At 43.8% G+C, this 24,842-nt stretch overlaps 1 protein-coding gene and 1 long non-coding RNA gene across 15 annotated transcripts in view; one reads left to right on the top strand and one right to left on the bottom strand.

Annotated features, from left to right (window-relative positions):
- Positions 1 to 8,473: 8,473 nt before the first annotated feature.
- Parp11 (poly(ADP-ribose) polymerase family member 11) overlaps positions 8,474 to 24,842 on the top strand; it is a 54,237-nt gene continuing 37,868 nt past the window's right edge. For 4 of the 11 annotated variants that reach the window (XM_085839872.1, XM_021164587.3, XM_085839870.1 and 1 more), the window contains exon 1: positions 10,603 to 10,720. The gene's annotated coding sequence lies outside the window, so the exon portion shown is untranslated. Of the gene's footprint in view, positions 8,587 to 10,602; positions 10,736 to 15,200; positions 15,392 to 16,734; positions 16,797 to 24,842 lie in introns of those variants that run through there. The other 7 variants (XM_085839869.1, XM_085839871.1, XM_021164584.3 and 4 more) reach the window with 5 other exon arrangements.
- LOC115031304 (uncharacterized) lies at positions 17,711 to 21,865 on the bottom strand. Of its 4 annotated transcripts, none has more exons than XR_003836922.2 (4): positions 21,550 to 21,865; positions 21,146 to 21,234; positions 19,404 to 20,654; positions 17,711 to 18,892 (listed from the first exon to the last, which is right to left on the bottom strand). It is a non-coding gene; the product is annotated as an uncharacterized LOC115031304 (long non-coding RNA). The 4 variants fall into 4 exon arrangements; XR_015047561.1 differs by having other exon boundaries at positions 17,711 to 20,654; positions 21,550 to 21,600; positions 21,682 to 21,860; XR_015047560.1 differs by having other exon boundaries at positions 17,711 to 19,497; positions 21,550 to 21,858.

Raw genomic sequence — 24,842 nt, 5'->3', positions numbered from 1 at the left:
GTCCACAGAGAGGAATGGGCAAGAGCTTGGGGGTAGCAATGAACCTGTTCTTGGGTCTTCTGTCCAGATTTTCCTAGAAGCACAGGATGTTTCTAGAGCTTTCATTTGTTCAGTTGACTCCTTGAAAGACTTTGTACAGCAAGGAATAGGAAGCTGAGACATTGTATCTTAAAAATCCTCACACTGAAGGGAAATGTAGCCATCAAATCTTCTTTGTATCCTTTACTTCTTATGAACTTTTCTGAGGTCCACAAAGTCTGGATGCACATGTTTCTCTGAGACCAGCTGGCATCGACCTAGTTGGTATGAGATACTTGAGTCTTCTGGTGTTGGTGACTTCAGGGATGTCCTGATGTATTGAAGAGTAACAGGTCACTGTGTCTGGGTTCAGAAACATTCCCTTGGATCCACCAAATAAAAACCTGTTTGAACCCTCAGAGGCCAAATCTTTACCCTATCTGCTTTTAGTAGGAAAAGCATATTTTCCTACTTTTCCTACCGTTGATCTCTTGTATAGCCTTAGACAAGGTCTATGAAGCTCTCAGAGCTACAATACCAGTAACATGGCTTTTTTTGTTTGTTTATTTTGTTTTTAACTCGGGGGGAGGGGGGAAACTTCCATCTTTAAAAAGCATAATATTTGTACTGATTCTTTGGGGATTTCATATCATGCACCCCATCACGCTAATTTCCCAGCCCTTCCATATCTGCCCTGACATTTGTGGCCTCTCACCTCCCCCCCAAAAACGAAAAATTTAAAACAAAACAAAAGAAAAAAACATGTCCAATTTGTGTCATCTGTATATTCTTGGAAGCATGGTCAAACTCTCTAGCCATCCACTTAAATAGAGCTGAACCATCCCCCTCCACAGTCTCACCAGAAGCCATCCATTGTGGAGAGCTCACTTTGTTATCACATCTCAGATAAGGTAAGAGCAACCTTATCACACTTTATATTAGTTCCCTTTAATGGCTTCCTGTTGAGGTTGCTATTTTGGGGTGGGGGTGGGGTGGAGTAGTAGGGGGTTGTCACAGAAGCCTTCCATGTCCCTCCCTCTCAAGATCACTGCAAATGGAGCTTCCTTGCTCTTTGTGGTCAGGGGGAGCATGGGTCCTGAGCTCCCTTATAGTTTCTGTCTACAGCACAGACCACGAACATGGCCCCGGCTGCAGGTGGTCCATGGCTCCAAAGAAGACTATCAAACATTGCCATGGCCTCAAGTGGCAGCACAAGCTACTCACATCAGTATGGCTCCTTGCAGCATACAGCCCACATACAGCAAAAACGGCTTCAGGCTTCAGCATTAATCAGGGATATCCTCATGGCCTTTAGTGACAGCAAAAGCTATGGCTATCAACACAGAGCCAGGTTGTAGCTGGATCCCAGACCCAGAGTTGGCACTCAGTAATAGCACAGACGGGCATCACTGACATGGCCTCCAGTGGCAACGTGGGCCACCCACATCAATATAGCCTCCAGCAGTAGCAGTGCTAAAGAAGTTCAAAATGGCTTTTTAAGGGGGCCAGTGCAAACCACAACATCCACATGGCCTTTGGTGGTAGCATGAGCCATAGACATCAACACAGACCCTGGGTCTCAGCCTCAGGCCTGGCCCTTGGTGGCAGCACAGATCCAGACATCACCATGGCCTTAGATGACAGTGCAGGCCACTCACACCAGCCTGGTTCTCACCACTGTTACACCCTGTCTCGACTTCCATTCCACCTCTCTCCATAGTACATGTGCATACCCCCATGGCTTTTCTGCCTTTCCCATTTCTCCATCATGTATTTGTCCATTCTAGGGGTGCCTGCACCCTGCACCACGAAAGCGGGACAGCCTTCATTCCATTTTCCCCTTCTATTAAAGGATATATACATTTTAGTTACTTATTTGTAGATGTATTGATTCATGCTTAAGGTGGAGGAAATGGAATTTTAAAAATCAGACATTCACTTAGGGAAAAGATCATTTTGTGTCATAAAACAGATATTGTTCAACGCCTGACCTGTGCCAGTCATCACCCCACATGCTTGGCATGGCTTATCCTCGTTACTGTTTAAGACAAATTAGTAAGCATTTATCAGCTAGATTTTAAAGATATAGAAATGAAGCCTTAGAAATAGTCATAGACTGGAGAGAGACCCAGAGCTGGAAAGCGGCACTGGCTTAGTCCGAATCCTACTGTCAGATGCCTGTTGCTATGGAGATGAAAGTGTCTGCTGCGATAATGAGGTTGCTGTGCAGCGGCTCAGCTTTCAGTCCCTATCACAGACACCTGAGAAAACGAGAACTCAAAAGAAAGGAGGTTCGTTTTGGCTCACAGTTCTGGGGATGCTGGTTCCTGATGGGTGCCCTGGTGCTTTGGACCTGTGACGGCACACTGCGGAAGAACATGTAACAGACTAAAACCTCAGTTCACTGCGCGCGCCAACCTTCACACAGCTGGGGCTCCTCCACCTCTCTTCAGGGTTCAGCCCCAACCTCCCTCAAGCCCCCTGGATCTAAAAACCTCTTACTAGGCCACTCCTTGAAGGTTCCATCACCTCTCAATAGCTCTGCTGCTCTATGGCTGAGTATAAAATGTCCTCGATAAGTCTGTATTTGAGCCCTTGGTCCTCCGCTGCTGGCGCTAGGGGTCACTGGAGACATGCCCTGAAGGCTATTCCCATATCTATTCTCTATTTTTGTAGGAGGGTGCAAGTTTCTGGAATAAAAAGAAGCTGGGTAGGGTACACCTCACAGTAACAAATCATTTTTTTTTTCTTACATTTTAGTGGCAGCCAGCCCTGGTCGTAAAGGATGCAAAAGCCTCCAGAAACGTCTTACCTGTTTAGCTGTCTTTTCCCTTATGCTGCCAATGTTTTGTGTCGAAGTCTGGATATTTACAGGGTCTTTTCTCTTTCTTTCTTTCTTTCTTTCTTTCTTTCTTTCTTTCTTTCTTTCTTTCTTTCTTTCTTTCTTTCTTTCCTCCCTCCTTCCCTCCTTCCTTCCTTCCTTCCTTCCTTCCTTCCTTCCTTCCTTTCTTCTTCTTTTTTTTTTTTGTTTGTTTTGTTTTCTGTTTTGGGGGTTTTTGTTTGTTTTGTTTTGTTTTTTAGCTGAATTAGAAAAAACGCATTATTTTATGTGTAATGGCTGTTTTGCCTGCACATAGGGCATTAGATTCCCTGAAACTGAGTTATATATGGTTGTGATGGTAGATGCTGGGAATCAGACTTAGATCCTTGGCAAGATCAGCAGCTGTCCCTACCACTGAGTCCCCTATAGTTGAATTTTTTGGAAAGACTTTAATTTTCTTGTCCTTGAGAATCTTCTTTTTCTGGTTCTGGGAGCTGGACTCTGGGCCTCACAGAGTGAGTCAGACAAGCACCCTGCCACGGAGCAACTCGACCAGCTGCACCCCTCCCCCCACGTGCTAAAGTCTCCCGACCATCATTTCCCATGGAAAGTTACAGCCGTGGCAGGAACCTAAATGCTCTGTTCAGAGTATTCACAGGGGCTGAAGAGACGGCTCAGCTTTTAAGAGTATTTGTTGCTCTTGTAGAGTACCCAGGTTTGGCCCCCCAGCACCTGCATGGTAGCATACAACCATCTGTAGCTCCGGTTTCAAGTCTTCTGAACTTCTCAAGCAAGCACTGCATGCATACCTAATGCGCATGCAAGCCTGTGTGCATGCCAAGCACTCAAAAGAGAAAATTTTAAAAATTAAAAAAAAATGAAAGCTGACTTATCCTAAGTTATAACTTTATGAATATTGTGGAGGCAGTGGTAATTTCCCCTTTCTGTGCATTAATACATGTATACGTTCCATGTTTGCTGGGAGTTATACATGGTATAATATAGGAAAGTCATTTCTCCTTATGAGTAATTGTAAGTAGGGGTTGGGGGTAAGCTCATGTGATAGGCTGCTGCTTCCGAATACACAAAGCCTTGGTTAAATCTGCAGCGCTGTATAACACCGGTGGTGACGGCACACGCCTGCAATCCCAGCACGAGAGAGGTAGGGGGAGCACTAGGTTACAAGGGCATCCTTGGCTACACGGCAGCGAATTCATGGGAAGACTGAGATGCACGCGAGACCCTGCATCAAATAACTCACTGAAACACCACTCACTAAGTAGAATATAACTAACTAAAACACCACTCACTAAGTAAAATATAACTAGCTAACTAAAACACTGCTCACTATGTAAAATATAAACAACCAACTAAAACACCACTCAGAAAGTAAAATACACGTTTGGCCTCCAGTCTACAGACTGAAGCTACTTTGATGCTAGGCATTCAGCACAGCGGAGACAGTGCTTGCTTATTGTGTGTAAGGTTCAAGTTTGACGCCCAGCTCTGAGAAGAAGGGGGTGGGTGGGGAGAAGATCATCCATTACGCTGCTTTGACCCTACAGGAAGGCCGAGCTGAGTGAGATCCCAGTGAGTTAGACTCAATCCTGAGCCTGCTCATAGTCCTGCATCTTCTGGAATGCTTCTCCAGTCCCTCTCATAGGGAGGGCAGTGACCCGATTCAATATTTGTTTTCCCCTGTATACTAAAATGCTTTCCTTGTCTTCAAATAAAACGATTTTGTTTGGTTTGTTTTGTTTTAGTTTTAACTCATCTGGCAATGGCTCTAACCCTAAGATGAAAACAAAAACAAAAACAAAAGCCCAAAAACTTCTATGCGTTAATTACTCAAACATTCCAATTAGGAGGGGAAATCTTGATATTGCCTTCAAATTCACACCATGTTCCTCCAAGAATTTATTGTCACCCAGAACACTGATCCTCTCTGAGTAGGGGAAGGGCAGAAGGACAGAAGGACAGAAGGACAGGTGTCAAGCGTGTGAATCCATAAGGGGAAAATCCTGTAGAGCATCCACACCCAAATTGCACAAGGTATTACGATGAGTTATCAGGGATGTGCACGGAACACGGATATGTGGGGTAAGGAGATTGCTGCAGCTCAGGATGTCTACAAAACACCTCCTTTAGGGGGATTAGAACTCAGTGGGGCCTGAGCACAGGGTTGGTATCTGGCTGAGAGGACATATCTGCGGAGATAGGCCACCTTAGCGAGTTGAACTTAGCAAAAGGACCCCAGAGTACCATGCATAGGACACTCATATCCAGAGAGTGATGCAGGATTTTGTCCTCCAGAGTAATAGAAGATACAATTGCAATGAATCACGGTGTCCAAATTATATGGTCCCCAAGTGCCAAGTAAGTTATCTGGATTCTAAACCAAATGGTGTGCGGGGTTGTTGAGAAGGGTCACAGGAGCTTGCCACCAAGCTTGACTGACTAAGTTCAGTCCCTGAACTCACATGGTAGAAGGAAAGACCGACTTTCACAAGTTGTCATCCAACCTCCACAGCCTTGCTGTGTGGCATGTTAGCACACACACACATACAAGTACAAAATAAATAAATGAATGACTGTAAAATAATGGGTGCTCAGAATAAAAGAGGAGAGAAAAAATTCTATTGAGAGGACATTGAGAGCCAAGATAAGTAAGAAAAGTTAGTAGGAAACTGTTTGCTGACTCAGGACATAGAAGCCATTAGACCTTGATATGACCTTCCACCTCATCTGCTCCAAAAGCCTTATTTCACAGATGGGGCCAAAGCAGACTAAAACAAAATCAAAAGCTGCCTGTGCTCTCTGGGCTAGCAAATGGCAAAGCCAGGGCTGGAAACCAGTGTGGCGGGCTTTTCACCCCCCTTAATAAATTCAAATCTCCAGACTTAGACAAATCACGTCCCAGGTTGTTCAAAGAACTCCCAGAACCATTGTCAATAACCTTTGAAAAAGCATGGAGAATGGGGGACTGTTAGCAGACAAGAGAAGGACAAAGTTGTCCCCGTTTTCAAAAGGGGGGAAGGGGCATATTATAAAAACTATAAGCCAGTCAGCCCAACAATTACTCCTGGCAGAATTCTAGAACAGAATTTTAAAAAGCTATTTACTCCACAAACATTATTATAATAATAGAAACGAAGGGGAAATAACCCACAATTTCACCACGTTTAACCCATCAACTGAACAGACCATTAAGTAGACTCTTTGTACGTCTTTAGAAAAGCAGAGATCACTCCGAGCCAACCCCAAATCTTTGAAACAAAACATGTCTTCATTTATTCCTTTTTTGATAGGGATATTAGATTGGTAGAGAGAAGAGACATCAAAACTATCCTAGCTTTCAGCCTGGCCTTTGGCAAGACCCATCATAATTGCAGTGTGATAAGACAGGAACTGGCTGCTGGCCATGGGGACAGGCAAGGCTGGGTTGGGACTTACACCTGCAGAGTGCTCATTAGTGGGTGGCGCAGCCTGAAGGGAAGCTGGTGGGAGCGTGAATTCTCTTTGATGCTTTCAGGAGAATATATATATATATATTTTTGTTTTAGAGAAGATAATTATTAGATTTTCTTATGACACAAAGGAGAATGGCCACCATGAGGGCTAAGCAAATAACTAATGACAGTAACAAATGGTTATCGATCACTTATTAGGTGCTATGAATTGTGGGAAATAGATTTTTTTTTCTAAATAATTATCACATATAACTTGTAACCAACCTGCCAAGAAGGGAGCAATACTAACTCTCTCCACTTTAGGGAAAGCTTGAAGTAATTAAGTCTTTTGTTCAAGACCACAAACAGGGCAGGTGTGTGAGGGAAAGAACGATTTTTGTATCCCGGAATATCTGGGAGCTGACACAGGACCACACAGTTCTCAGTAAGTTCCACAACTTAAAACCTTATGATAACATCAGGCTTAAGTCCTGTATTTTGGTTTTTGAAGTGAATCGTATGGGTTTCGAAACGACTGAGTGGGGAAAAGGCATACTGCGTAAGCATGAGACTCTGAGTGTGGCTCCCCAGCACTTGAATGGTGGCACAGGTCATAACCCAAGCCCTCGGAGGCAGAAGATGGTGACTCTGAAACTCACTGGCCAGCCAACGTAGCTGAATCTGTGAACTCCAGGCTTAATTAGAAACCCTGTTCCCAAAAAATAAACTAGGGAACAATAGAGAAATATACCCAATACTGACCTCTGGCCTCCACACACACGCACACTCACCCACAATGGACATTTCACACTTGCGCATGTGTGTGAATGCACTCATGCAGGCGAGCGCACACACGCACACACACACACACACACACACACACACACACACACACACACACACTTCCAGTGGATTTCATATACAACAATGAGAACAGTTCTTGACAGGACAGTCACATGAATGACATCGGAGTTTTAGCTGACCAACAGTTCCAAAGAAAAATCAGTGTGGCATAATCATGAAAGCTAATCAGAGTGTGGCCCCAGTCTTAGAAACATAAAATGTTGGCAAGGCCGTAACATTTTATGGTAAAGCAGGCACACTTTGGCTCTAAGGAAGAACATTCTGGCTCTTGGAGACATCTAGAAACTCAGTGGACCACTTGCTTCTCCCAGTGGGCAGTTTTAATGTCTGAAAGAGTTTAAACAGATTGAATTGTGGTGGCGGCGGGGGAGACTTGTAATGAGGAGATTCACGTAGGTTCAGGGAAGGAGACTGAGGACTGGCAAACTCCTTTCTAATCCCAGCTTTCTCCTCAGATGTTAAGGTATCAGAACTTGGTTGGCGGTCATAGATCAAACAGTGAACCATCTATCAAAGAACCTCCAAATAACTCCATTGTACATTAATCTTACTACCCAAGTCTATTGACATCCTATGTCAGGATACAAGACTCATCACCTTTGATCATAATAGCCCAGCAAATGCTCCTGACCACCTACCTCTGATTTTGACAGATTGTTTCTGTCCACCTAACTGTTATTAAGGGACTTCTAGTTTAAGCTGTTAAAGCTTTACTCTTAAGTACACATTAGAATTATTATTCCCACCAACCTGGATAAAGCAACATGGACAGCAGGGTCCTTTGAACATAGCCTTCACAAAGGCTAGGCCTGTCCATCCAAAACTGTAGGAATTCTCTGGCTTATAAGAAAGTTTGTGCCTGTGACTTGGCCTCCTCTTCCTATCAGGAAAACTGTTGCCTGTGTGCTAGCGCCATCTTGTGTTGGAAATTAGCAAGCTTTCCAGCCACGGAGCAAAGGAGACTACGCACTCTGTACCCAGTGAAAATGCAGATAGAAAGAAACTCCAAATCAAATATTGTATGCCCTAAGTCGTCTAGGCAAGACTTATACAACGTCCTTTTTCAAACATGGGTGCTGTTTGTCCTCTCTCTGAGTAGAAGACCAGATAACTAGAGCAATGGGAAACACCCTCCAGATGAGTGGAAATGAAAGCATTCAGTGTGAGAGATCATAGCGGATTTTTTTTTCCTTTTAGTTTCAATTTCTTAGAACCCCTGGCATGTTCAGACAGGAAAGTGTGACTAGAGGCCTTTGGAAGAACTCAGACATTGCCCTGTAGGGCAAGACTGGAGACGATGCAAGGATGAGACCATAAGCTGCATCAAATACTCTACAGTAGAGAGAGGCTAAGGGTTTGGGTTACCCCTCAGCACATCGCTTTTTGAGAACTGGTTGTCCCTCAGCACATCGCTTTTTGAGAACTGGTTGTCAGGTAGGTCTTGTTCCAATGCCTTGCCAAACGATTCCAAATCATATTCATCTTATTGGATTTTGCAGGGTACACAATTATATGCATTTCTGTGGCAGCTTTGGTTCTATTCAGGGTCTGGAATAATGTCAAGAATTGTTTATTAGAAATAATATATTAGGAGTTATGCCAAAACTTACACTTAGGTGGGCCATGGGGTGACTTCCAAGATGCTTTCTATGTGAGTCGGGGCCATCCTTGAGGTATGTTATGGTGACCTGGCCCAAAGGATCCAGCAGGTGGTGGGGTAAGAGTCTCCAGGTCACTACTGGCACCAAGCTACGCTGGTCTGGACCAGAGATCTGCCCATTCATTCCTACAGCTTCTTGTCTTCTGTCTTGTTTGGCTTGTGCCCTTGTAAGCCATTTGTGTGGGAACATTTGAGTCTTCTGTCTGTGGAAAACTCCTCAAAGACAAGGATAAGGACTTTTGCACACCTGTGGGAGCCTTGGTAAGGATGTGTCTGAGCCTCACATCTGATTGTATCTTACTACAGACTTAAGGAATTGCCAGTAATCTTGATGACGGTCAAGACCAAACCATTCATTTTAGACAGAGATGGAGGCTCCAAAGTAGAATTGGGTTGGCTGAATATCATGCTGTTGGGCAGGCCCGAACTGCTGGAGGCTCCTGGCTCTTTTTATTCACTAACAATGCATCCCAAGTTTTTCCTTCACTTCCCCTGAAGCACCTAGTCACATGAAAGAAAGAGTTTCAAAGTAGGAGGTGAATGTGGCCTTTTGTGTCATAAAAACAGGTTTATTTAAACATGAAAGGTTAGATAGTTTTTCTAACAAAGAAAATGGGAACTGAAAGTGTAATGAAAAAACTCCTATCCCCACCCACCAGCACAATGCTAACAACACTAAGGTCAACACAGAGTTGTAACTATGGGCAAAGTACCTGGGTTCTGAGAATAGTGGGCAGTTTTCAGAGTGGGGCTCTGGACTCCTGGAAGCCCTGAGAAGTAAGAAGAGAACCAGGGGAAGGACGAGTAGGAGGAGAAGAAACAAGATTCTAGCTTTTAAAAAGAAACTGTTTGGATTTTTTGATGGATAACTCATTCACCATACAACATGCCCGTTCACAGTGCTCAGTTTGCTAACTTCTAGTATGAAGGTACTCAGCCTTGAGAGGAAAGGTTAAAGAGCACTGAAAGCCAAAAGCTGGGGTGGAGGCACTGCACCTCTCCTTGCGGTATCCTTTATAGTAGGGGTAACAGGAAGATACAGTCTTAAATGCAGGTCATGCTTTCTTGCCTCTGACCTGTTGGCATTATTAACCAACAGAGGCACCCCCATCAACCCCATTGACTGGTGGTGGTGGTGGGGAGGCCAAAACTCCTCCCACAGACGTGTGCTTGACTTGGCAAATGGAGACCTTGGCTGCTAAGGACTAGCTAGCAGGAACGGGTGCCTCTGGAGTTGAGAGTCAGGAAGAGGAGCAAAGAGCTAGGGTAAAGGTCATTCACCGGCAGTACCACAGCAAGTGGCACGGTTTCCTTTAAGAAAGAATAGCACATGCCATTCTTGGGAGGAAACCTGAATCCATTTGGGGTTGAACAGTCAGAAGAAGGTGGCTTAAATTCACACTGAGAACTCATGTAAGGGCCCTGGAGTGAAGTACCAAGAGTTTGGGGCTCTGGAGTGAATTGCCAAGGTTAAGCTTCCTTGCACTTGAGCACAATAACTTTTTTGTACCTTGGTTCCCTTGCAAGAAGAACAGGTGCTATTTCATGAGATTGTTGGGCCTTACCCATATATACAGGTATAAATTCATGGATACACACACACACACACACACACACACACCACACACACTATTCCCAAAGCGATCTCTCTCTCTCTCTCTCTCTCTCTCCTCTTTCTCTCTCCCCTCTCTCTGCATTGTTGCTGTGTAGGAGTTTTGCATTGACTGCCTGCCCTGCTTGGAACACATTGTTAAGATCTCTATTAAATCATTAACTCCTATCTTCTCTGAGCTGTTCCCAAATGTTCCCTTTCCCAGGCCAATCCTGGGTGGTCACAATGCTATTTACCCTGAACTCTGTAACGGACTATTTTTCACACATGTTGTGATACCTTCTGAAGCCTAGAATGTAAGTAGCACAAAGGTAGGGTTTTTTGTTTGTTTGTTTGTTTGTTTGTTTGTTTTGGGGTCTTACTACTTACTGACCTGAGAGAGAGAGAGAGAGAGAGAGAGAGAGAGAGAGAGAGAGAGAGAGAGAGAGAGCGCCTCAGACATGGAAGGCACCCCATAAATGAAGAATGAAGAATTGAGGAATAATTCAAACAAGATAATTGACTGTGATTTCTCGACGTCCCTGGGTGAGCTCCTAGGGGACAAGCTAGCCCATGGATCTGGAGTAGACTAAGTGTGGGCAGTCCACCCTCCACCTGCTCTTTTCTTCAAAGTTTTCTTTCCCTCACCTTCTCCTCACATACTTTTCTAGATCCCTTCTCTGGCTAGTTTTGTGTTTGTAAGCTTTCTGTTTTCCATATCAAAGCTTCAGGCACCCTTTCCTGAGTCCTTCCTACTATCCCTGCTCTAGTCTTTTCCTTTTAAGTCAAAAAAAAAAAATGGACGTGGTGATGACCAAAACCTGAATGTGGCATTCCTGGAAGGAAAGCCCCAGCCAGGAATGTGGCTGCGGCGGCTCCAGGGCCTTTTCAGACCCTGCATCCTCTAATTAGGATAGACACACATCTCAGCTGCTGCTTTTGCCTGATGCTGTGAGCTGAATGCTGATGCCCATCTTTGTGCTCGGATAATTTCCCCCAGCAGCTAAAGCTAATAACCGCTGGTATTTTCAATAGAGTCCTTCCAGTGAGTGTGGGGAGTTACTTAGCACTTCATTTTTTTTTTTTTCTCTTAAAGGTCGAATTTAATTCCTTGTCATGTTTCCTAATTAAAATCTGTGGGGATTGCATTTTGATGTTTTTAAAAGAGAATTCCTTCCCAGGAATGCTTATCTCGGCTTCTGCAAATGTTTCACCTGCTTCTTTCACCTCTTAATTCCTGTTGGGGTTGTTAACTGTCAGATTTCAACAGCAGGGCAGACTCTGGGGCCTGGCCCCATTGTTGGCTTCTCCTCAGACTGAGGCTGGTCTTTACATTCAGTAAGTGCAAATGCGCTTTCTCCAGCATTCCCTCCCTCCTTTGGCCCCTCCTCTCTCCCTTTGAGCCTTCTTCCAGGCCCCTCTTCTCCTGTCTGATACAGGAATCTGTCCCTCTCCTCCTCTCCTGGTGCCCCTCGAGTTCTGGCTATGAATGTGGTCGTTAGAAAAGCAATCAGGGGGAGGGGAGATGGGAATAGACGGAATCTAATCAAAGTATGCTTCAGGCATGTGGGAAATGATCCAGCTAATGTGTGTACCAAAGCCATGGCGTTAACATGGAGAAACGCAACCGTTGGATGGGAGTCCTGGATAGCATGATCAATAATGTTTCTCTTTAATGCTATCCAATTAAAAAAGCATTCTGAGATTCAAAGGTAGGAAGGCTCACTCAGGTAGGAGGCAAAAAGTCTGAAGATGGGGATGGCTAATGCCTAGATTTGGAAAAATGGAAAGAAGGGAGGGAAAAGAAAGGAGTGACAACTATGGTAATAATATTAAAATGATATGCAATGTTGCATCCTGTATCTTACCATTCGCTTGGTTCTCTTTTCTCTGTGTTGGGTTAGGGGAAATGTACCCCCCCCCCACCCTCGTAACTTCAACCAGAGCCTGCGTGTTCATCAGGGCATCTGATAATTTTCAGGTTCTCTCATGGGCCTCATCCCTACTCTTTATCTCTGATCTAACGTTTCCCATTCTGCACTTTCTCCTACCCTCCCCTGTCATTCAAAGACCTAAAACATCTTCCAGTCACCCAGTAATCCCTAGGCTGGCTCAGGGTTGGCTTATGATATCTCCACAAACACTGGAACCTGAGAGAGAGAAAAAAACCAATCTAGTCTTCTTTAGAACCATGTGATCCGCACACAGGGTTGCCAGCGCTCTGGCTCTGGGCCCACAATCCACTGAAACAGAGAGGTGGTCCCCTGCTGGGTGTTGTGCTACTACATAAGAAGGACACTGCACAGATTATACATAGAAGGCGGTTCCTGGGAAAGCTTCGAAAGAGTGACCCCCAATGATTAGCACCCACCACCACCTCAGAAACTGGGAGATGGTAATGAAGTCATATTATTTTATTTTAGAATATATTAGAAACTATTTAGGAATATTTTAGAGAGTCTAAGATTCATTTCATTCTTTAGCCAAGTAAGATGTTAAGTTATCCTGACTTACAACTCCAAACACCTGGAAGGGCCCAGGCAGGTCCAGTGAGAAGGAGAGCCGATCTGTGCACTTTAATCATACAATAATGTTGCCTGCAAATAAGATGTTCTAAAACCTTGGGAAATTTTGAGAAAGTATAGAACAAGATAATATTCAATCAGCTTTAATGCAGTAAGAAGGGTCTCTAGGTGATTCTCCACACTCTTGAAATGCACTATTATTTGTAAATGGGTTTCTTTCTATCCCGAGTTTAGTATATGAAAGGCTCTCAGATGCTATCAGTTGCTTCTTCTATCTCATTGCTGTATCTGTTTCAATCTGGGTCATCAATACGACGAATGACATGAAAAGATTGACTATTCTTCTATCTGCCCTTACACTCCTGAAATTAACTATACTTGTCATAGTGTGTTAGTTTTATAAGACTTTCTTAGCTTAGTTTATCTTTTACTTATGATTAAAATTTATACTGGGTGTGATGGCACATGACCGTAATCTCAGCCTTTGGGTGATGGAACATTTGAGATGACCTTGAGCTACACGAATAGATCCTGATTACTTTTAATCAGCTGTAGTAGCAGGATGATGGTAGCTAGCCTTGAGAAGGGAGCAGTAGCAATTGAAGCAATTGTGTGCTAGTCCTTTTCAAAGGCCGGGTGGGTCTCGACAAGGCAAGTTAACCAGGGAAGTTAGGACAGAATCTTTTGTGGGTTGAGAGTTATACTTCATTTTCCTTGAAGCCTTAAGAGTTAGCAAGGTGATATGACACGGTAAGTTTACAAAAGTCAACAGCTTTCCTAAATTAGAGCAATGAAAACTGTTTCACTTGGAAAAAAACCCTATAAAATAGCCAAATCAAACACATAAAGATTGTTGTAAAAATAGCTTTAGTGTACTTAAAGATATCAGAGACTTAGGCAGGAGGGGCATAACTCAGTGGTGGAAGAGGTGTTCAGCATGTGTGAGGTTCTGGGTTCATATACCCAGCCCACCCCAACTCCCGACACATGGCCTGAAATACAGGAAGAAGTGTGTTCTGGATGAGAACGCATTATTTTGAAAAAACTGAAAAAGATTAGGAGATATTTCTTATCAAAGAGCAAGTACATTAGGAATCTATACATTATAATAGCATGGCAAAGCATAGGAATAAGCAGAGGATTAGCAGGTAAGAATATTCAGGAATATATGTATATATGCATATGCACGCAAATTTAGCAAATGTACTTCAAAGTAGTAAGTAAAAATAATTATGCTATGCAATAAATATTTGGGCAACTGGTTAACCATTTGGCAACGATTTTTAGAATTTCTTATTGAACAGTATCATTTCTAAGAATTAGTTCCAAAGAGGTTAATGAATGTCTGAACAAAAATAGTGATTATATTAATTTTTGTTTCATAGTAACTTGTGTCTCTCACAGTAGATTATTTAAGATATGTGTGTAACATGTAAACTATGGAATGCTATAGTCTGAAGAAATAGATTCATACACATGGGAATGGAAAAATATCATTAAAATGTAAAAAAAAAAATTAGGTTCTGAATCTGTGGTCATTCTTTGACCTATTTTTAAAAATACACCTATGTTCTCACACTACTTCTTTGCCTTTAAGAATATTCTTCCATCGTACCTCTTTTGTGACTGGTGTAAGAACCTATTTGAGGCCTTAGCTTTCAAGGCACTCAGGTAAACCTGTTTGAAAACCGCCATATTTGTCATGCTGTCAAAAACTTCACGTTTTTACGTTCTTGCGTTTCCAAATTACTTTTTGCTTTCTTCTGTCGATTCTAAAATCCACGAGGACAGGGACAACATATAGGTCAGTGTTCACTTCCAAGCCCAGTGACACGTGGCCAATAGCTCCCTTTATTTATTTATTATTTTCTAGATTGCAAACACCTAAGCATTTGATTTCAGCAAGCTCATTTACACCCTCAGGTAGAACTACCATCACCTCCAATTCGAGGGAGTTGGAAACAACAAAGAGGTTTGAAGCTTTAACCTTTAAGCCATTGGTCGAGTTGTGCTTCTCAGGCCTAGTACTTGGTTGGCCACTAAATTCGGTATAAGGTGATCTTTAATAAACGTAGGTTCTGCATGGAGGAAACGCAGCCTGCCACGTTTGACGATCACGTGGTGGGTATGAGGGCCGGCTTCAAACAGCTTTACCACACAGGTAAAGGCGGCCCGCGACAGCACGCGCGGAAGTTCCAAGGGCGCCATAGAGGCGGAGCGAGTTTGCGGTGGGCGGGACCGCCACTGATTGGCTGGATCCAGGCGGAAGTGGGGAGGTTCGATGGTCCGAAGACGCCAGCTTGTGACGGGGAGGGGGAGAAGGAAGGCTTCCGTAAAGGGTGCCTTTCGGTCCTTTCGCTCCCGGGGACCCTCGGAAAAAGCCCACCATATCGACCCCACGCCTAGCCCCTCCCCCAGGCTCTCTCCGCTCGATTTCGCACCGTTATGTGGGAAGCGAATCCGGTGAGTAGCCGGCGGGACGGGGCGGGCCCAGTGGGCGGGGTTGCCTGAGAAGGGCGGGGAGGCGTTCCCGGGAACTCGCCCCCGCGGTGCCTCAGGCTGGGGGTTTGCGTTCCGGGGTCGTGGCTGTCCCGCGTCGCAGGGGCCTCCTGCGGGCCGCGGACTCGCAGCTTTGAGCCGTGGGAGCGTTCGGTGGCCGCTTCTACGCTGTTGCTTTCCTTTCCCGATTGTTGATTTTACTTCCGGGGGCTTCTCTGTCTTCGCTTTTTTTTTCTCATTATTTTATATTTTGTATTCTGCTTTCCAGTTGAAGTTACTGGCTTCCGAACCTGCTAGTTCCTTTCGACCCCCGCACCCTCATTGCTCCTTCTTCTTTTTGGAGCTACAGAGCATGGAGGATCCTCTTTATGAGTTTCAGGGGATGACATTCTTAAATGTTTTCTTTTCGTGGTTAGAATCTGGAATCCTTTGTTTGCCTTCAGTAGGTCTTATGACTGCAGGAATTTTTTTTAATACTTGCCTTCATTCATTTGTTCGTTCGTTCATTCATTCATTCGTTCATTCTACCTGCCATGAATGAGGATTCAGATCTATTTGTCAAGAGTATTCAGATCTTGTTATGGGAATGTAATAGTGAGAAAAATGTACGCTGAAGTTAAAACTTCGGAGTTGATGGGCAGAATCGCATTTCAAGAAATTTGTGGACTTAGTTTGTGAAACTACCTCAGAATCTGAGTTAACCACTAATTTGACTTCAATAACCCTCTTAAGTCAATACTTGAAGTAACCCTTTTGCTTTCCCTCACAAAACCAGTAACCTACTTCCTACTTAAGTGTATTATCAGTTAAGTCTATCAGTAAATTTCCCCACATCCAAAAGCTTGTACCTGATTAGAAATGAGCCCATGGATTGGGATTCGGTCCACATTGTAGTTCCATTCCATCATGACAGTTACCAGCTAGTTTTGATTCATACACTAATACTGTCATCAGATCAGGGCAGAGGAAAGTATAGGTTTGGATGTGATTTTAGCAAAATTGGGATAGCTGTTCATACATACACTCTGTTCACTGTTAACCATTAAGCGTCATCATCAGTATCCATCTCTTACATGTGTATATGTGAATATGGAGTTGGTTTTTACCAGCCGCCCCTTTGTGTTGATTTCCCCACAACGTACGTCAGGAGTGTATATATTCTGTTCAAGGTCACATACTTCAAATCCTCTGAATTGTGTGTTCAAGTAGAGAACAGATCCTGTTGCACAAGAAATGCTTGTTGAATTCTTGACAGTGACTGGAATGCACTAAAGGTTCTCAGCTCACTCTGTTCCTCTTTCCTTCAGGATCACACTTCTGTCTGTACTGTTGGGCCATTTATACGCTGGTGAGAATTACAAAGGATCTAGTGAGTGTTTCATGTATTTGGTTTATTATAAAACTATTTTCTTGGAAAAAAAAGGGGGGGAGGGAGCACTCTTCTGTGAAATCATAGGTAAGACTTAAGTTTTGCTAAGCAAGCTGACTTTTGTTACTACTACTAATGAACACACAGCCGTGTGTTTTCTATCCCCTGATCCTCATGTGGCTGAGTTCTGTTGGTATTGGTTTGTTTTTTTTTTTTTTTTTTTTATTTTGGTTTTGGCTTTGATTGTTTACCTTTTCTTCTCCTGTGAGCACCAGAATGTTGCCAATAAACACAGCTTAGTTTTTGAAAAAAAAAATCTCATATGTTTATGGGTGTTTTGATTGCCTGTATGTTTGGGTACCACATTCATGCAGTGCCCTCGGATGCCAGAGAGGGCATTACCTTCCCTGGCATTGGAGTTAGCTGCCATGCGGGTGGTGGGACTCAAACCCTGGTCTTCTGGAAGACCTTAACCGTGGAACTCTCTCTCCAGCCTCCACAGCTTAGTTTTGATTTGACTTTCTTCATTTTTTTTTTAATAAACTTGGCATTCATGGCGTTCACTAATAATCTGTGAGTTTCTTTTGATGGACGGGGCACCTGCAAAGCTTGTCTAGTTCTGCCCAAGGAATAAAATTGCCATCGTAAGCCATGAACATCTGGGAAAATGTAAAATCCAAGTAGATAAAGCAAAGCAAACCCTAAGCACGGTGTACTTTAAATATCATTTAAATATCATTTAAATAACATTCGCATTCCTGATCAGATTATTTTTGTTATGAGAGAAGGTTTTGTTAAATGATTTTTATCTAGTTTTCCCTTGTAGATCTGGTTGTGTGTGTGTGTGTGTAACAAAAAGTTTTGGTATATATAAAACATAGACAATGAGACTTGAAAAGTAACAGACATTTAAGAATTGTCTTACTTAGGGTTTTACTGCTGTGGAGAGACATCAGAACCATGGCAACACTTCTAAAGGAAAGTGTTTAAATTGGTGCTGGCTTATGGGGTTTTAGTCCATTGTTATCTTGGGGGAAGGCATGCCAGTACACAGGCAGACATGGTGCGGGAGAGGGAGCTGAGAGTTCTACATCCAGATTGGTAGGCAGCAGAAGAGAGAGAGATGAACTGGGTCTGGCTTGAGCTTATGAAACCTCAAAACCTACCACCAGTGACATACTTCTTCCCACGGAGCCACACCTACTCTAACAAGGCCACCCTCCTAATAGTGTTGTGCCCTGTGAGCCTCTGGAGGCCATTTTCATTCAAACCACAAGGGTACACACTGTTTATTACACTGACCACATCTTTATAGAAATTGTTAAATTCTTCTAAAAGTCATTTCTGTTTATTGACTCATACAATTAATCTGAGCTAGAAGATAGATGTCCCAGACTCACACATCACAGGCTTCTTCATAGTCCTCTCTCTGCTCCCTGTTGATCCTTGGAGCAGTGATGACTTTGAGGTGTTAGTCCCCCGCTTTGTCTGCAGAACCCCACCTTTTCACTATTTTATATTCTCAGCCACTTCCCATTTCATTGGAGCTGTGATTTTTGTCTCTCATTCTATCAGGCTGCTTGAAAGATTGATCATATACCTGTCATTTTTAGCCATAGTCCATTCCTGCGGGTTGGCTGATTGAGTTTGTCAGGGTCTTGGATGCCGATTACATATTCCCCCTGAACCTTCCTCTTCATTTTCCTGAAACTGAAAGTTTCCTGAAACTTGGGGTTCTTCTGTTTCCCCCTTTCTATTTTTTGCATTTTATTTATTTGTTTATTGTTTGTTTATTGTGTATGGGTGTTTGCACATTCATACCATGGCACAGGAAAATGTCAGGACAGCTCGTGGAAGTCCATTCTCTCCTTGCACCCTGCGTGTGGCTTCCGGGGATCCAACTCAGGTTGTCAGACTTGGTGGCAAGTGCCTTTAGTGGCTGAGCCATCTTGCCTTCTGAATTTCTTCATGATGACACTTGTTTCTCAGTTGCAGTTCTGGGGTAAGCTTCATGGCCTCCTGAAACATCCCATCTCTGTTGTTGGTTGTTTGTATTTCCTCAGCACATCCTTTTCTTGGGAAGCCCCACGGTTCTCCTGTGAACAAGCCTGCTAAGGGTCATCTTTAGACATGAGTTCTCTAGCTTCATGTCCCTCTGATGATATTGAACCCTTGGTCATTAGTTCATTTCACCCAGCATGTCATCAGGAAGTGTTCCCTACATATTGAATAAACGTGATTCTGACACTTGAAGAAGGGAGTACAGTCGTGAATTAAATCAGAGCCTGCCCCGTGAGGACCTTCAGGGTATGCAGTTTGATTTGTGGGAATAAAGTGATGTCTGAGGGAGTCTGGGCTGCTGGGAAGACCTGTTGAACTAAGTTACACTTGACTAAATCATTCAAGATGGGATCATGTGAGAAAGCCAAAACAAGCAAAATGACCCAAACTCAAGAAAAGGAAAGTCAATGCCAGGTACAGAGAAAGTGCTTTCAAGACCAAAGAGGGGGGGGGGGGTTGTCATAGTTTCTGTTTTATTGCTGTGAGGAGACACCATGACCAAGACAGCTCTTACAAAAGGAAGCAATTACTTGGGGACTTGCTTACAGTTTCAGAGGTTTAATCCATTATCATCATGGTAGGGAACATGGTAGCATGCAGGCAGGTGCTGGAGCAGTAGCTGAGAGTTTTAAATCCTGATCTGTAGGGAGGGAAAAAGGGAGGGAGAGAGACAGAGAGAGAAAGACCGAGAGACCAACTGACCTGGCTTGGGCTTTAGAAACCTCAAAGTCCACCCCCAGTGACACACTTCCTCCAACAAGACCCCAATCCTTTCAAACAGTTCCACTCCCTAGTAACTAAGCAGCCAAATACAGGAGCCTAGAGGGGTCATTCTTGTTCAAACCACTGCATTCTATTCTCGGCCCCCATAGGTTTGTAGTCACATCATAATGCAAAAATGCAGTCAACCCAACATCAGCAGTCCCCATAGTCTATACCAGTCTTAACACAGTGTAAAAGTTCTGAGTCTCTTTTGAGACTCATGGCATTCTCTTAATTGTAACCCCTTGTAAAATCAAAGTAAAAAAGGAGACCACATACTTTGAATATACAGTGACGTAGGATATATGTTACTGTTCCAAAAAGGAGGAAACAGAGCATCGTGAGGAAATGCTGGACCAAAGCAAGATTGAAAGCCAGCAGAGCAAACTCCAAATTCTCCATCACTACATCTGAGGTCAAAGGGCTCTTAGGTCTCCAGTACCTTTCAGCTTTGTTGACTACATCACACTTTTCTGTCTTTGGCTAGTTCCACCCTCGGTCTGTAGCTGCTCTTGGCAGGTGTCCCATGATTCTGGCATCTTCAACATCTAAGTGTCTCCAGTGAAATGCCAACTTCACTTTCACAGCTTCACTCCGTGACTTCATGAAGAGATAGCCTTGACACACACCTGGCCTCAGGGGCTTTCCTTAGCTGAGGAGGGAGGTTCCACAAGCCCTTTCTGAATTCTCGACTCTAAAGCTAGAACCACATGGCTGAACCTCAAGTTCTGCTGCTTAGTGAGGCTGGTACTTGGCCCCACTCCTTCAGTTATATTTGCATCAGCTTTCTGTAATCGATGGATGCCTTCATTGCTTAATCTTTCACTCCTTTTCACAAATTGGAATCTTAGCTGGGTGGGGTTATTCCCAGAGGGCACCATTCCTTTTCATCGGTGTAGCATCAAGCTTTTCTTTAAGCTTTTTATCACCATGAACACTGGACTTGGCTCCAACAAAACATTCCCTGCTGCTCCTTTTCTCCTCAAACTACATTTTAGGCTTCTCTTGTCCTGCTTGCTCCTTTTCGTTATAGATCTGTGGAGAAGTGATTACTAATAACCATACATCACAGTCACTACTAGGGTATCTTAAAATCTTCTCTGCCAACACCATTAATCCAAAACTCTTCAGGTTAGCCTCAGGCAGATATTTTTTTAAAGATGAGGGCACACAGCAAAATATTCGGTAAGTATCCAAATTGCCAAAGTACCACAGTAGTCTCTAGGACATTTACTAATGTTCTTCACCTTGAAACCTCTTGAGCTAGGCCCACATTGCTTTCAGCACTATTCTCCTCAATGCTCCTACTAGGATGGCTCATTAAGTCTCAATTAAAGCATTCAGCTGCTCTTTTAATCCAAATCCCCCAAATCTACATCCCCATAACAATAAGCATGGTCAATGCTTTTGCCACAATACCCAACTCCCAGCACCAACTTCTGTCTTGGTCACTGTTCTGCTGCTGTAAAGAGTCACCATGACCAATTCAATTCATAAAAGAAAGCAATTCATTGGGGCTTGCTTACACTTTCAGAGGTTAGTCCATTATCAGGTGGGGAACATGGCAGCATGCAGGCAAGTGCTGGAGCAGTGGTTGAGAGTTTTACATCCTGATCTGTAGGCAGAAACAGAGGGAAGTTCTAGAAGGGAGAGAGAGACAGAAGCAGACTTGGCAATGGGCTTTAGAAACTTCAAAGCCCACCCCCAGTGATGTACTTCCTTCAACAAGGCCATACCTACTCCAGCTAGGCCATACTCCTAGTCCATCTAATTCTTTCAAACAGTACACTCCCTGGTGACAAAGTGACCAAGTATATGAGCCTGTGGGGGCCATTTTTGTTTAAGCCATGGCAAGGGATGGGTGGGCATTGGCACAAACATGTGGGCTATTTCCCCTGAGTCAGAAAGAACATTTTACACAAATACTCACAGGTTGTGTGAAGATGGGTGTCCTGAATGGTGTAGCTTGGTCTCCAGGATCCTAGGAATAACACAGCTGTCTCTGTAGTCTTGACATTCTTATAATTATTCTTATGTTATTTAGTTAAGCTTAGAGGCTAACCTGGACTTGCTGAGACTCAGAACAAAGTAGTTGTTACGAAACAGAAGCCCTGGATCAGGAGCACCAAAACAACAGCAGAAGAACATACGCAGTGACATTGTGTGGCTGGTGCCTTGCTGAATAGGGTTGCACTTGGATTATCTAGTACTTTGGTTTTGCAAGAATTGTTAAATAATTATCCTGATCTATGTGCATCATTATACTAAGGTTCAAAGCTCAGTAAAATTTCCAAGTACAAGCCCATGTTTGAAATCTAGAACTTTCTAGTTCTAGAACATTGACTGGTTCCAGAATATAGGATATTATTGAGTGGAAAAGGACCTGTGAGGAAAGACCCTGGAAGTCAGGGGTTAAGGAAGAATTCCTCATTTATAAACAACCCCAGACTTACAAGTGGTACAACACTCATGTTTCTAGAACATTTTTCTAGTGATCTGTCACATGATCATGTGATGTGTCTGTCTGCAGGATTAGTATGACAGATTCAGAACAACACCAAAGAGCCTAACAGTCCTCGGTGTAGGAAGGGTGACAGATTTAGGCTGCAGGCAGAAGACTTGGTGGGTGATAGAGATTTGAAGCAATGAGTGGCCAACTGGCTGAGTCTGACCCACTGAGTCTGAAAGGCTAATGCTAAAATCTTTGGTTTATGCAATTCATACTCCACATCTAAATCTTCTGTTCCAATAACCTTTGTTAGCATTTGCTTATCTTTTGATCCAGCAACCCGTTGATGATTGTGAGGGTTTATGATTATGCCTTATGGGTTTTCAGTGTGATGGAGAAAGACAGACCTAACATAAATATTCACAGATAAACCCTAAGTCCAGCTGTGAAGGAAAAAGAATGACAGGGTGGAAAAAGCTCAGGGGTAGGCTGGGGAATCAGGGAGGGTATCCTGTGAGTGTGGTGACTTTTAGAGACACTGATCAAGAGCTGATCAGATGAAGGTTGCCTGGGAGGTAGAGCAGTGGAGAGAGCACATGAGAAGCCCTTGAGGCTGAATGGAAGAGGACCCTTGAGAACCAGTTAAGTCTCTGAGGCTGGAACACAGGGAAACAGGAAGGGGGCCCAGTAAGAGGAAGCCACGCTGTACCTGGCTCTGTGGAATGTGATTGGAACTTTCAACTTCATGTTGAACAAAAATGAAACAGCTAATCAGTTTTCCCTGAGGTAAAATGGTAGTTCTATTTATCATCTTGGTTATTAGTTTGACATACCTGGGAAGAGGGGACCTCTTCCATCAGATTGATCTGTGGGGCACTTTTTGATTGCTAATTGATAGAGGATCAGTCCACTGTGGACTATACTGTCCCTAGGCAGGTGGGCCTGGGCTGGGAGCCTGGGAGCAAGTCAGCCATTCTTCCATCATTTCTGCTTCAGGCTCTTGCCTTGTCTTCCCTCAGTGATGGACTGTAAGCTGTGAGGTGAACAAACCCTTTGCTCCCCAAGTTGCTTTTGATCGTGGTGTTTATTGAAGTATAGAAACCAAACTGGGACAAATAGGGAGAGGTGGCTTGTTCAATCCAGGTGTGGCCTGACGTAATCATAAGGGCCCTTCTAAGTTCAGGACGGGAGCAAAGAAGCGCTGGGACAAGGAACAAGGCAGAGTCAAGGAGGCACAGTGCTGGCTAAGGAGGAAAGGGAGGCGCAGCAAGCCAAGGCTGTTGGCTTAGCTTCTTAAGTTGAAGAATCTTGTTTTAAGCCATGAAGCTTGTATTAAGCTTTCCCAGGAACAGCAGAACATGAACAGGGAAGAGCCAAGAGGCTGTTAAAGACGGTTCAGAGGCTCTACCACAGGGCAGAGTATCAGAGGCTCTACCACGGGGCAGAGTATCAGAAGTTCTACCACAGGGTAGAGAACCAGAGGCTTTACTGTGGAGCATAGTGTCAGAGGCTCTACCACAAGGCAGAGTTTTAGAGACTCTCCCAGGGAGCAGAGTAGAGGAGAAAATGTTTTGTACTAGGTAGGTGGTGTTGGGATGACAGAAAGAGAAATGGAGGGATTCAAGCTATACTTTGTATGATGTATGCTAGGAATTGAATCCAAGGCCAGTGCTGTACCACTGAGCTGTGTCTTCAGCCCAGGAGTTTTAATATGATTTGGATTAAGTCATACTGTGTTCCTCAAAGGTTCATGTATTAAAAGCTTGGTCCCCTAGGTGAAGCTATCACTGTCTAGGACAGTGGTTTTCAACCTGTGGGTCAGGACCCCTTTGGAGATCACATATCAAATAGCCTGAATATCAGACATTTATATTATTATTCATAGCTAATTATAGTTATGAAGTAACAGCAAAATTTTATGGTTGGAGGTCACTACAACATGAGGAACTATACTAACGGGTTGCAGCATTGGGAAAGGTCTAGGGATTGATTGGATTTTCTCTGCCAGTTAAAGAATTAAAAGCCAAGAAGAACCTGGAGTTCAACATGTAGTACAAGGGAAAGTCTGACACAGCAGAAAGGAGCAGACACAATCAGTGGTAAAGAAAACTTTAATTAGTGGTGCAGAAACACACGTGCAGCCAGCACACAGACCCCACAAAGTAGAGGGGTCCTCAGGAAGCCAGAGCCTGTTGCTTAGGGCTGGGCTGTTAAAGACCTTGAAGAGTCTTCTCTAATTTGGGGTTCATAAAATTTGAAGAGAGACATGGTGGCTGAATGGCCTACAACAGTGTGTACCGTGTCCTGCTGGCCTTGAACTTGTTGAATCAGTCCCTCACCAGGAGCCATGGGTGGGAGTAAAACCAACAAGGCCTTGTCTTAAGCGAGGGTGAGAAAGAAGTTGCCATCTTGGAAATTCTCCATCTTTATTACATTGTTATGGTTCCTCTACCTACATGTCTGCCCATTTAAGGAGTCCGCCTCCTAGCCCCTTAATGCTATTGGGACATAGTGGTACTTTAAGAGGCAGAGCTTAGTAGGCGTTTCTTAGATCACTGTGGGTATGGAGAAGTTCCCACAAGCCCCTTGAGGTCTTGCAAGAAAGGATCAAGCCTGATTCTACCTGTCCTTTCTGCTTCTCGTTGGGATGCTTGCTTGTTCTTGGAGGTGCTTTCATCATTGTCACCTGCCACCACCATGAGCCAAGAGGCACTGTGCCATTGAACCTTCTGAACCCTGAGCTTGTAGCCAGTCAGTTATATGTGCCCATGTGG

Source organism: Mus caroli, unplaced genomic scaffold (genome assembly GCF_978045245.1).
Source record: "Mus caroli unplaced genomic scaffold, Mus_caroli_1 scaffold_7, whole genome shotgun sequence".
NCBI lineage: Eukaryota > Metazoa > Chordata > Mammalia > Rodentia > Muridae > Mus > Mus caroli.
The sequence above is the reverse complement of the archived record's forward strand: the minus strand, read 5'-3'. Positions and strand labels throughout refer to the sequence as shown.